Source organism: Neomonachus schauinslandi, chromosome 15 (genome assembly GCF_002201575.2).
Source record: "Neomonachus schauinslandi chromosome 15, ASM220157v2, whole genome shotgun sequence".
Lineage (NCBI taxonomy): Eukaryota > Metazoa > Chordata > Mammalia > Carnivora > Phocidae > Neomonachus > Neomonachus schauinslandi.
The window spans coordinates 51,700,008-51,709,807 of record NC_058417.1 but is presented as its reverse complement, the minus strand read 5'-3'; the positions used below and the strand labels follow the sequence as shown (position 1 = coordinate 51,709,807).

Genomic DNA, 9,800 nt, shown 5'->3' with positions numbered 1-9,800 from the left:
CCCCCGCCCCCCTCCGGGCGGGGGTTTTCCTCTGGGTTCTTTCTGGCGGGGCCCCCCCCCCCCCCCCCCCCCCCCCCCCCCCGGGCAGGCCCTGACTGGGACCTCCTCCCATCCTTGACAGTTAGTGCCTTGTCTCTGGGTGTCCCTGCCTGGGCGGTAGCCAAAACCCACGGGAAGGAGAACACCCCTGCACAGGCTAGGCTGCGACCTCCGTAGGTCTGCAGAGGGGCCGATGGGAGCCTGTTGGCCCAGACCGCCCCCAGAATCTCCAGTGTGTGTCCCTCAGCCATCGATGTCCTTCCGGCCTCATGCTTCATCAGTATCCCCTCTCTGCTAAGGCCTGCGAGGCCGGGGCTTACCTGCCTGCTCTGTGTCCGTTTTCATGGCATCTCACCCGGGCTGGTCCTTGGGCACACGTGCATCTGCAGGTGCCCACGTTGTTCTGTATGGGTGGACGGTGACTGCCGCAGCCATGAGGCCTGGATTATCCGTGTCTGGGAGTAGGCCCCTGGCTTGCCTCGCTGGGCCTCGTCAATTTTAAAATGGGGAAGTCCCCTGGGGGCATTTGGAGGCACTAGCTATATTTGCCCCTCAGAAATGGGGGTCACGGGGTGGTGGGAAGTCAGGAAAGTATGTGGAGCCCACGTCCATCTTCGCTTATTTGCAATCAGCATTAGGAAAACAAATGTGTTAAGCCGAGTCTTCCCGTTTCCTCCCAGGGACCCCTTTGTTCTGGATAATTTCCTAATTCGTGGTTAAGGGATTTGTGAGAACAGACAGACGTCCAGCTAAAGTGAACATTAGGTTAGGGACCAGGCCCTTGCCATCCTGTACTAAGAACACCAGCAGCCTCTGTGCCTCAGTTTTCCTATCTATAAAGTGGGTGACCTAACACCTCCAGGCTTCCTGCGCCGAATCTCACGGACAATGTCGTGACATGCTGAAAAACAGAAGCTTCCACTTCCTCTGGGCTGGCTATATTCAGTGTTTTCTGGGTTTTTTTTTGTTTTTGTGTTTGTTTGTTTAAATCAGCTATGTGGTTATAGTGGTGAGATCTGAGTGGAGGGTTCCTGGTGGTAATTCAGTGTAGGGGGAGTTCCTTGAGTGGTATAAATAGGGCGCCTTTTTTTTTTTTTCCTGTCTTAGCTCAAATAGTACTTTTTGCACTGTGGGTTCTGTTCACTGGCTAGAACATTATGGACTAAAGACAGGAGAGTCAAGCTCACTGCTGAAAGAGCAGAAGGCAGAATCTAACTCTGATGCTGTGTTTTGGTCTACAGGCCTGGAAAAGAGCAGCAGCTAAGGGCCGCTCTTCCTCACTCCCACTTGCCACCAGGAAGCTGGGGGGAGCCAACGTACGCCATTGGGACCTCTCAAAGTACCCGGCTAATATGGGACCATCTCTTAAGAGGCAAGAGCTCTGGCTCTGATTAAGAATTCTTATTTTGGAGAAAGAAGAAACTTCTGGATTTAAGACATTGGAAGAGAATGTAAAGACCTTTGCACTGAGGAATAGTGTATGTCTGGACCCGCACGAGCTGGACGCAACCTACAGTTGACGAGTCACCATCATCACAGACCTTGTCCTTCCTTCTTGTGGAAAACATTTCCTCTTCTGCTGCCTGCCCTTAAGACTCCCCCCCCCCCCCCCGCCCAATGCCCGGGAACCAAAGGGCTTTCTACCACACCCTTTCTTGCCCCCCAGTTCCCCCGTCTGCTGTGCCTTTGGACTCGGCAATTCTTGTTTGCTCCATTATCTTCCAGCCGGATACAGAGTGAATTGTTAACCACACTTAGGTCAAATGGGATTTTAATTTTTGTTCCTGTTCCTTCTAAAGAGGCCAGTGTTTGTGTTGCTATGTGAGCAGCATTGGAATAGAATGTCCTCTCGCTTCTTTGGGATCTGGCCCCTCAGGTTCCAGAGTGATACGGGTCAGTGCAGAAGTTCTTCGGGACCTCAGATGTCAGGGACGTTGCGGGGGGGGGGGGGGCCCCCCTGGGGGGGCTCGGGTGTCCCCCATGTCAGCTTTCTTTGCTTGGATCCCACCCAGATGTTTGTCCGGAAGAGCAAAAAGTGAATGCTGTGTGTTCATCCCCGCTATCTGCTCTTTTTTTTTTTTTAATGTCATTTGATGTATAATTGACATAGTATTTTCTGTCCATTTCCCACCTGTCTTCTGTTGACGCAGACGCACCACCAGCTGTGAAGACCCCTTCTCTCAGATGGCAGATGGGGCCCCTGCCAGAGCATGGGGCTTTGTCACAGACCATCTTGCTACCAGAGCCGGTGTGTTTATTGAAGGCCCTCTGCCCCTCGGATGCTGGTGTCACTCCTGACGGCAGACCGGGCCCCTCGAAACACGAGTCCTGTTTGTTTCGTCCCTCCAGAGCCACCGTGTGCGTGGCTGAAAACACTTCTAGAGTCGACCTTGTCTCAATTGCAGAGCCGAAGATGTCTGTTCGTTCTACTTCTAAAGCGAACGATGGCTTGCCTTTGTAGGAGGAATTAAAGCCATACACATATATCTTCTCTTTGTTTGTGGGTGAAGTGTTTCTGTGACCATAGAATGACCTCAGTGTCTGCTCAGGGGAGCAACGGGGTCCTTCTTGGCCTCAGATTCCCCACAAAATAAGCGAGGAGAACCTCTTGAGGTCATTTCCTGCTGTTGAAATGTAAGGCTCGTTCGTGGGCTTTGGTCTTCCTTCCTTGACATGCACACAGACTCGTCGTACTGGTTAGAGTCTTTCAGGTTTCAAGGAACAGAGACCCCTTAGATCACCTGCATTAACGTGGGTTTATTCCAAGTTGCTCTGGAAGTAAGGTAGACAGGAACAGTCTGCCCAGCAGCTGCCCAGCGAGGCCTTTCTAGAAGCCCAAAGTCATTCAAGACATCCATTCGCTAGACAGTTTCCAGAAACAGCAAGAACTCTGACGCTGTGGTCATTTTGATCATCTGCTCAGCAGCACGACTCACTGCTCCTGATTCTGGAATTCTCCTGTGATGATGAGCTGAGGGTGCTGGCTGTCCCAGAACACACAACTTTCCGTGATAAACCTGGGACAGTCCTGGGCAAACCGGAACAATTGGCCACGCTCCTAGGTTACAGAGTTACCTGCCATAGTTTGCTGATGCTCTTGATTAGCCCAACCAGCTGCCATTCAGAACCCTTGTGTCTGACCACATTGTTCACCACTGGGCAGGCTGTAGATGGAGGCCATTGGATCAAGCACCCAGTCCTGACCACTTCAGGTGTTTCCCGGGTGGTAGGGTTACATGATACTGAATAAAAACCTGGATGTAACAAACCAGCTGAGACCACTTCCTTCAGAAGAAGTGCTGTGGATAGTGGACCTGGGAGCCATTCAAGGTATCAGGGATTCCTCTCCAATCCAGTCCTACTTAAAAAAGGCGATGCTAATAACCTTTCTTGTTAAGAACAGAACAGTTCCTTAGGAAAGAAAACTACCACGGCCACTGGGAACGGGGGTGGTGGGGGGGGAACAAACTACACGTGTCTGAGAGACACGCATGTACCACGTAGAATGAGCCAAGAAGAAAACTCTGCATCTTCGCTAGAGAGAGTAAAAGCTAAAATCATCGGGGTAGGGTTGTCTAGGGAGCAAAGGAGTTGGCTGGAGGACTTCCTGAGATTCCTTTGAACTCTAGGATTCTTTGAAATATCAAGGACACGTAAATGGGGCCCAAGTGTGTACTTTCCCTCAGAGTCTCTGGATCACCTTTGAGTTCCACTCCGATCGTGTTGAATGGGACCTCCCAGCTCCCTCTTCCCTCTCCAGGCACTGCCTCTATCTGGGATAAGGGAGCAGAACTTGGTGGTGGTCGTGGGCGGTGGAGGCAGATGGGAAGGTTGTACCTGCCCAACTTTTGGTGTTCTTGACAAGTAAGAACAATCTGAAGGCAAATTACAGGTACTTTTCAGGTTAGTCAAAGCCAGGCTTTCGGGCTTGCATGCCATCCTGTAGCTGTTGCTTCTTGTCAGGGGGTCAGGCCTCCGTCGTTTCTGTTGAAAGACAGGCATGAGCGTCTGCAGTGTTCTAACGGGAACCTTCAGCCCGTCCTGCCCCTCTTGCACGCTGTGGCCATATGGGGGTTTATTGCCTGCCAAGGTAGAGATGAGCATGCAAACATCGAGAAACCCAACTCTCATTACCACCATGCAAAGATTGAGATCCCCCATGCACCCGAGTCTTTGCCCCTGTTCTGGCTCTCTGCCTTCACTGTCATAGAAGGAAGGCTAGCCCAGCGCCTTGGGCACCACTTTTCTTTTTAAAAAGATGAACTCATTTCAGACGTTCCCTTCATTCATGTCCCATGTACCGTCTTTGGTTCCAGAAGAAGTCTCATTGTTATGCCAAAGGCAACAATCTCCTCTTTCTCTCTCTCTCCTTATCTTCTTGTCCACATAGAATCCCAGAGTTCAAAGTGGTCTAACGGCATCACCTTTATCTAGATTTACCTCTGACTGAGGCAGGAATCCCCTTTCCAGCATCAGACGAGGGATCACCCAGGCCTGGGGGAGGCAGACTTTATGGCAGAGCGGGAGAGGACTGTGAGAAGGGGTGAATGATACTCAGCCTGGTAAGGGAAGCGGTAGGATTGTGAAGAGCGGCTCGTGGGCTGCCTAGAGACCACGAATGTCAACTTCTTAATGAGATTTTAAGGCAGGTGCACTGTGCCCCCTCCCCAGCATATTTCGGTCTCTTCTGGATCCAGGGTGCCTTCCACTGATAAAAAGCACAGAGTGGGGAGACAAGGAAGTCTGAGATTTTTGTCTCCAAAAGCTCCTCATCTTCGTTCCTTCCCTGCAAAATGGAGGAGCCGGGCCACGTGATCCCCGAAGCCCCTTCTGTCTCTGACATCCACGGTGCCATCGTATTTAATCAAGTCCGTGACTTGAAGGTTTGCATGTTTTTTGCTCCATGTGAGAAGAGTAAATCAGATGTTGCCCAAGGTACGGTAGAAAGGCATTTCATCCACATGCTGAACATACTCATCTTGCTGTGATCCATTATGAACATAACCTCAAGTTAGGGCCCTGTCCCGAGATTTTGTTCAGGCTTTCCTGTGAGATTTTCCCGTGGCATCAAAACTTGACCCACAGGGACCTTTTATCCTCTTCAGAGGGTCCCCCAAATCCCAGTGTTGATGGAGAAATAGAAGGTTCTAATGGTGAAGTATGGCCCTCTGCTCAGGGGAATATGGTTTAAAGGGCATAAGGGTGACCTTGGGATTGGCCACTGACCTTGGACAAGACCCTCAACGCCGGGCTGGTGGGAGGCAGGGCTGGGTCCCCCTACCTCTGCTTCCGAGTGAGACCTTCTATGCCCAGGCTGACAAGAGCTCTGAACTGGGGAGGGGAGGGGGGTGTCTGGAAGTCTGTACTTTAGTCCTACCTTAACTTCAGCCCCAAGGTCCTTTTCTGTGGGTCTCAGTCTTCTCATCCACAAAGTGGGAGAGAGAGGGATAAGTGGGTGGTGTGGATGGTCCTCTAAGGTCCCTCCCATGTGTCAAGTTCTAAGCCTCGCCAGACCCAGCTGAGGCCTGCCTATTCTCTGACAAGTAGCTCTTCTCCTTTTGCCTTCGGCTGCACAAGCCAAAAACAGGGCTGTCCTGGGAAGTCCATTACCGAAGAATACTTCAAAGCTGTTTGCACTCATTGTCAGTTGCACTGAACTTGAGTTTGTTGAGGGAGAAGGCAAATAGACATACAGACTGATGGCAGGCACGGGGAAGGGGGACTGCTATTTGCCTGGGGTGACGGGGGGCGGGGGGGATTGCCTATAGTTTTGACCAATAAATAAAAACTGGGAGCTCTGCGTGGTTACAACTGGAGGGGATTTATTAGTTTGCTTAGTGAAAGGCAAATATTAAGTCTTAAGTTGACCCATCCTGGGACCTGCCTTTTGGCTTTTGTATGCCGTCCGGCACCGATCACTGTGTACTTCGGGTTATCAAGTTCTGTCAGAGGGTTTTTTTTTTTTTTTAATTGTTTTCCGTCTCCTTCTCCTTTCTTCCCTCCTTTGCCTGCCTTCGCCCCGCTGTTACCACAACTCGGGGCTGGGTTTTAGAGAGGTAGGGAAAGCAGAGTGTGGAAGACACCTTGTCGCATTGTCCTGTTCACGAAGCTGGCTGTGTTCAGGGCTCCCGCTGGCTTCGGAACTGCCCGGCTATGGGGCAGAGGCTCAGGACCAGGAGGTCCTCGTGGGTCCCCTCCATCCTCGGCCCTGAGCATAAGTCTGGGCATCGGAAAAAGATACACATCGCCTGTTTCTCTATGTTGTAACCTTTCCTTCCTATGTGACTGTTGGTGCTGAACAGTGACTGGTGATCTCAGCCAGATGCCCTGCAGAATGAGCCACTGAAGGTAGCATCGTGAGGGCATTATAATTGGGGTCTGACCAGGGTTTGTCACCATCCAGGGAGTGAAATGTCCAGACCAGAGAGGGGCTGGACAGGTACCTGGTCTATCCAGTTTCCAAGTATGAGCTGCAGTGAAGCTAAACGATGTGGAGCATTCCTTACCCTTTGCCTCAAATGTCCTCAGTGCAAAGCCAGTCTGTTCTGAAGCATTGCGGTTCTTGGGGTCTTTGGGCCTCATGGGTGGGGCTTGCCGATACCCACCACTATGGGGTCTGGCCCACCAGGGCACCCTAAGCCCCCAACCAGCCTGGCAACGGTCCACAGAGGGTGCACCTCACAGGCCAGTTCAGGATATCATGGCTCACTACCACTCCTCCTGTAGCCAAGAGTTGGGAATGTTCTGGAATTGCTTAATTAAGAAAGTTGCTTTCACATTCCAGTGGTGATTTTGATTGAACTCAGCATGATTTTTAACCCTCTGGCAATTCTTCCTGGATGAGTCTTTTTTTTTTTTTTTTTAAAGATTTTATTTATTTATTTGACAGAGAGAGACATAGCGAGAGCAGGAACACAAGCAGGGGGAGTGGGAGAGGGTGAAGCAGGTTTCTAGCGGAGCAGAGAGCCCGATGTGGGACTCGATCCCAGGACCCTGAGATCATGACCTGAGCCGAAGGCAGACGCTTAATGACTGAGCCACCCAGGCGCCCCTGGATGAGTCTATTTTTTAAAAAATTCAATGTTGGGGGGTACCCAGGCTACTGAAGTCCTCCTGGTCCTTCAAGGCTCAGTTCCCAGTCTCCCTTCTCAGGGATGCCTTCCTGAATTCCTTCTGCCCTCTCGACCAGGCGCACGTTCTTTTAACGCATTTATCTGGCATTGGATAGGTACTCAAAAAGTGCTGATCCCTCCTTCCTGGACCCCAGTGCTTTTCATATGGCATTTACTGTGCTTACACTGAACTTTGTAAGTTCAGTGTACCTTTGAAGTACCTCCTCCTCCCCAACCCTCCCTCCCTTTCGCCCTCCCCTTAAAAGAGCAGGAGCCGGGTCACTCCTGACACATTGAAGTTTATCCCTGAGATGCCCACTCATGTTCACGATCACATGGCAGGCACTGTGATTGACCTTCGATCCTCAGAAAACAGAATCACATGGACTAATCACTTGGACCAAGTCTTACATGTGAAAGTTGGGATCAGAACCATGGTCGCTAAGGGGCCTCAGGTTCAGAGCCCTTCAGTTTCGGCATGGCAGTTTGGACGAGGTAGATGTACAAGAAAGACATTGGGTTGACTTTTCCTACTAATGACCTGTGGCTTCGTGTCCCACCAAATTTGCTGGTTTCGCATTTGCCCATTATTCATCAATAAAGCGTTTTCTGAACAGTGGAGAAAATGTGCTTGTTGCTTGATAGGTTGCTTTCCCTGCAGAAACCTTTCTTGAAATAGTATGTGTCTGTTTTTATGCTGATTATTTGAGAGCTGGGTTCATTTTTGAGGTCAGAATGAGAAATTTAAACTCAGAAGTTTAGGTCAGAATTCCTGAAGAATTTTACAGTGTCTAATAGGAGAAACACAGAAGGGGGAAAAAAAGAAAGAAAAAAACCCATATATGAGATGCTCCCTGCCTTCGGGATCTTACGTACAATGTTAATCGCATTTGTCAGATGAACTCTTTGTTAGGGTTCCTGGAGACTCTGGATGGATGATGCTGCCTACCCTTCACCGTAATGCAAACTTTTCCAGTAAAGTCACAGGCAGAGAAGTTGGGTAACGATGGGCAGATCCCCTGCTACAGGGGATGGTCCCGGGTTCCAGGGAATACTACCTGGGGACTGAAGGTAAAGACGGAAGAGGTGTCACTCAAAAGCAAGCAGGCTCCGGGAGAGAGGGTCTGTTCCCATTTGCTCTCTGATTAACCACCCTTCCCACGGGGAGGAGCGCAGAAAGGAAAAGGGAGCAGCAGAGATATAGGCGGGAGGTCCACCTTCTTCGGGAAGAGGGGAAGAACCCAAAGTCCACCCCCTCTTCTTCTCACTTGGTACAAACTAGTAGAATTAGAGTTTTGGACAAAGGGGATGCCCTCTGCGGGCTTCGGTCACCGGCACAGTTTCAGACATTTGAGAGATGATAGGACGTTCAGCCAAGAAAAATCAGGCAATCCAGGAAACAGTATGTCCCATGTTCTAGAGTGCTTTACAATTTCACAGCTTCTTGTTCGAATCTCAGCCACTTCGTGAAAGGTATTGAGACCTCGTTGTTACAGGTGAGGATACGAAGCTGAGGGGGTCAGTGATTCACCGTGGAACACACCCCATCCTCCATGCCCTGTTATGCTTTCTCTACCGACATCTCCGGAAGGACTGAAAACGTAAGCCATATCAGTCCCAGTTGGCTGCTAACAAAACACCCCAGGTCTCTGAGTTTTTCCCATTTACACCTCAGCGGTACGTGAGGAGGCAGTGGTGGGGACACAGGGCTCTTTTTTTGTGCAGAAATTGAGGAACTCTGGTGACTATTTTAGGATGCCGCAACCTTAAAGAGAGGCTAGCTGGAACGCCCTCTGGCTCCAGGCCACCTTGGCCGGAACCGTCCCTCCCACTCTAGCCCTGAGACCTCTAGGGAGTAACATTGCCTCCCTGGGCCTCAGTTTCCTTCTCTTTAAACTGCTCCATGGGGCTGGTAGCCAGGCGTCCATGAGTTATTGCAGGCACGGCCCTTTGCCCAGCGCCAGCAACTCTGCGCTCAGGCAGCATGCCCTCTGTACTCTCGACACGGAGCCCAGTGGCCTGCCTGCCATGACTCTTGGCTCGGATGATCTCCGTGCCTGGACGGGAAGAGAAACTTCCAGTGTGCACTCCGCCACTGAGTCTGTGTTTCCCTGATGTGCCAGGGCGTCGCTGATTCTCTCTGGCTGCGAGCAAGCTCTTTGGCCTGTTTGGTTCGGTCCTGGGGAGAGAGCTGAGCTGCTGGCCAGGAGTATTGATGGGGGTGATGTCTGGACCCTGACTCTGGGAGCAGTGATCTCTTTCCTGAGCTCACTCAACACCACGTTCCCTTTGGCCAACTCTACTACCAGTCCCGCTTTTTCTCCCGAAGGCCACGTTCTCTCCAGACTCTGTGCGGGGCCTCTACCGTCCAAGGGGCCCCTACCAAATACCCCATTAGACATGCACCTTGGGTACCTGAGCCCTTCCTGTTGCCTCCTGCCCAGGTTGCAGAGAGAAGAGCCGATTTCACAAGCCCGACAGGCTTCTCCCCGTTTCCATACCTGGAGTTCACATCCCACCCTTCTTTGCTGCGGCCCAGCAGGCGCCCCTCTCTCTCGGACCCCCGGCTGGGCGTGGGTTCTTGAGGCCAGGAGACCTCGGTGGCCCAGGATTCTGGCGGCAGCTCAGTCTGTTCCGTCCTTGGCTCGC

General features: G+C 51.4%; 1 long non-coding RNA gene across 1 annotated transcript in view; it reads left to right on the top strand.

Moving 5' to 3' along the window:
- Positions 1-3,452, top strand: part of LOC110570433 — a 21,635-nt gene extending 18,183 nt beyond the window's left edge. The window contains exons 2-3 of the long non-coding RNA XR_002479723.2: positions 1,281-1,932; positions 2,190-3,452. This is a non-coding gene — a long non-coding RNA (uncharacterized LOC110570433). The remainder of the gene's footprint in view (positions 1-1,280; positions 1,933-2,189) is intronic.
- Positions 3,453-9,800: the final 6,348 nt, after the last annotated feature.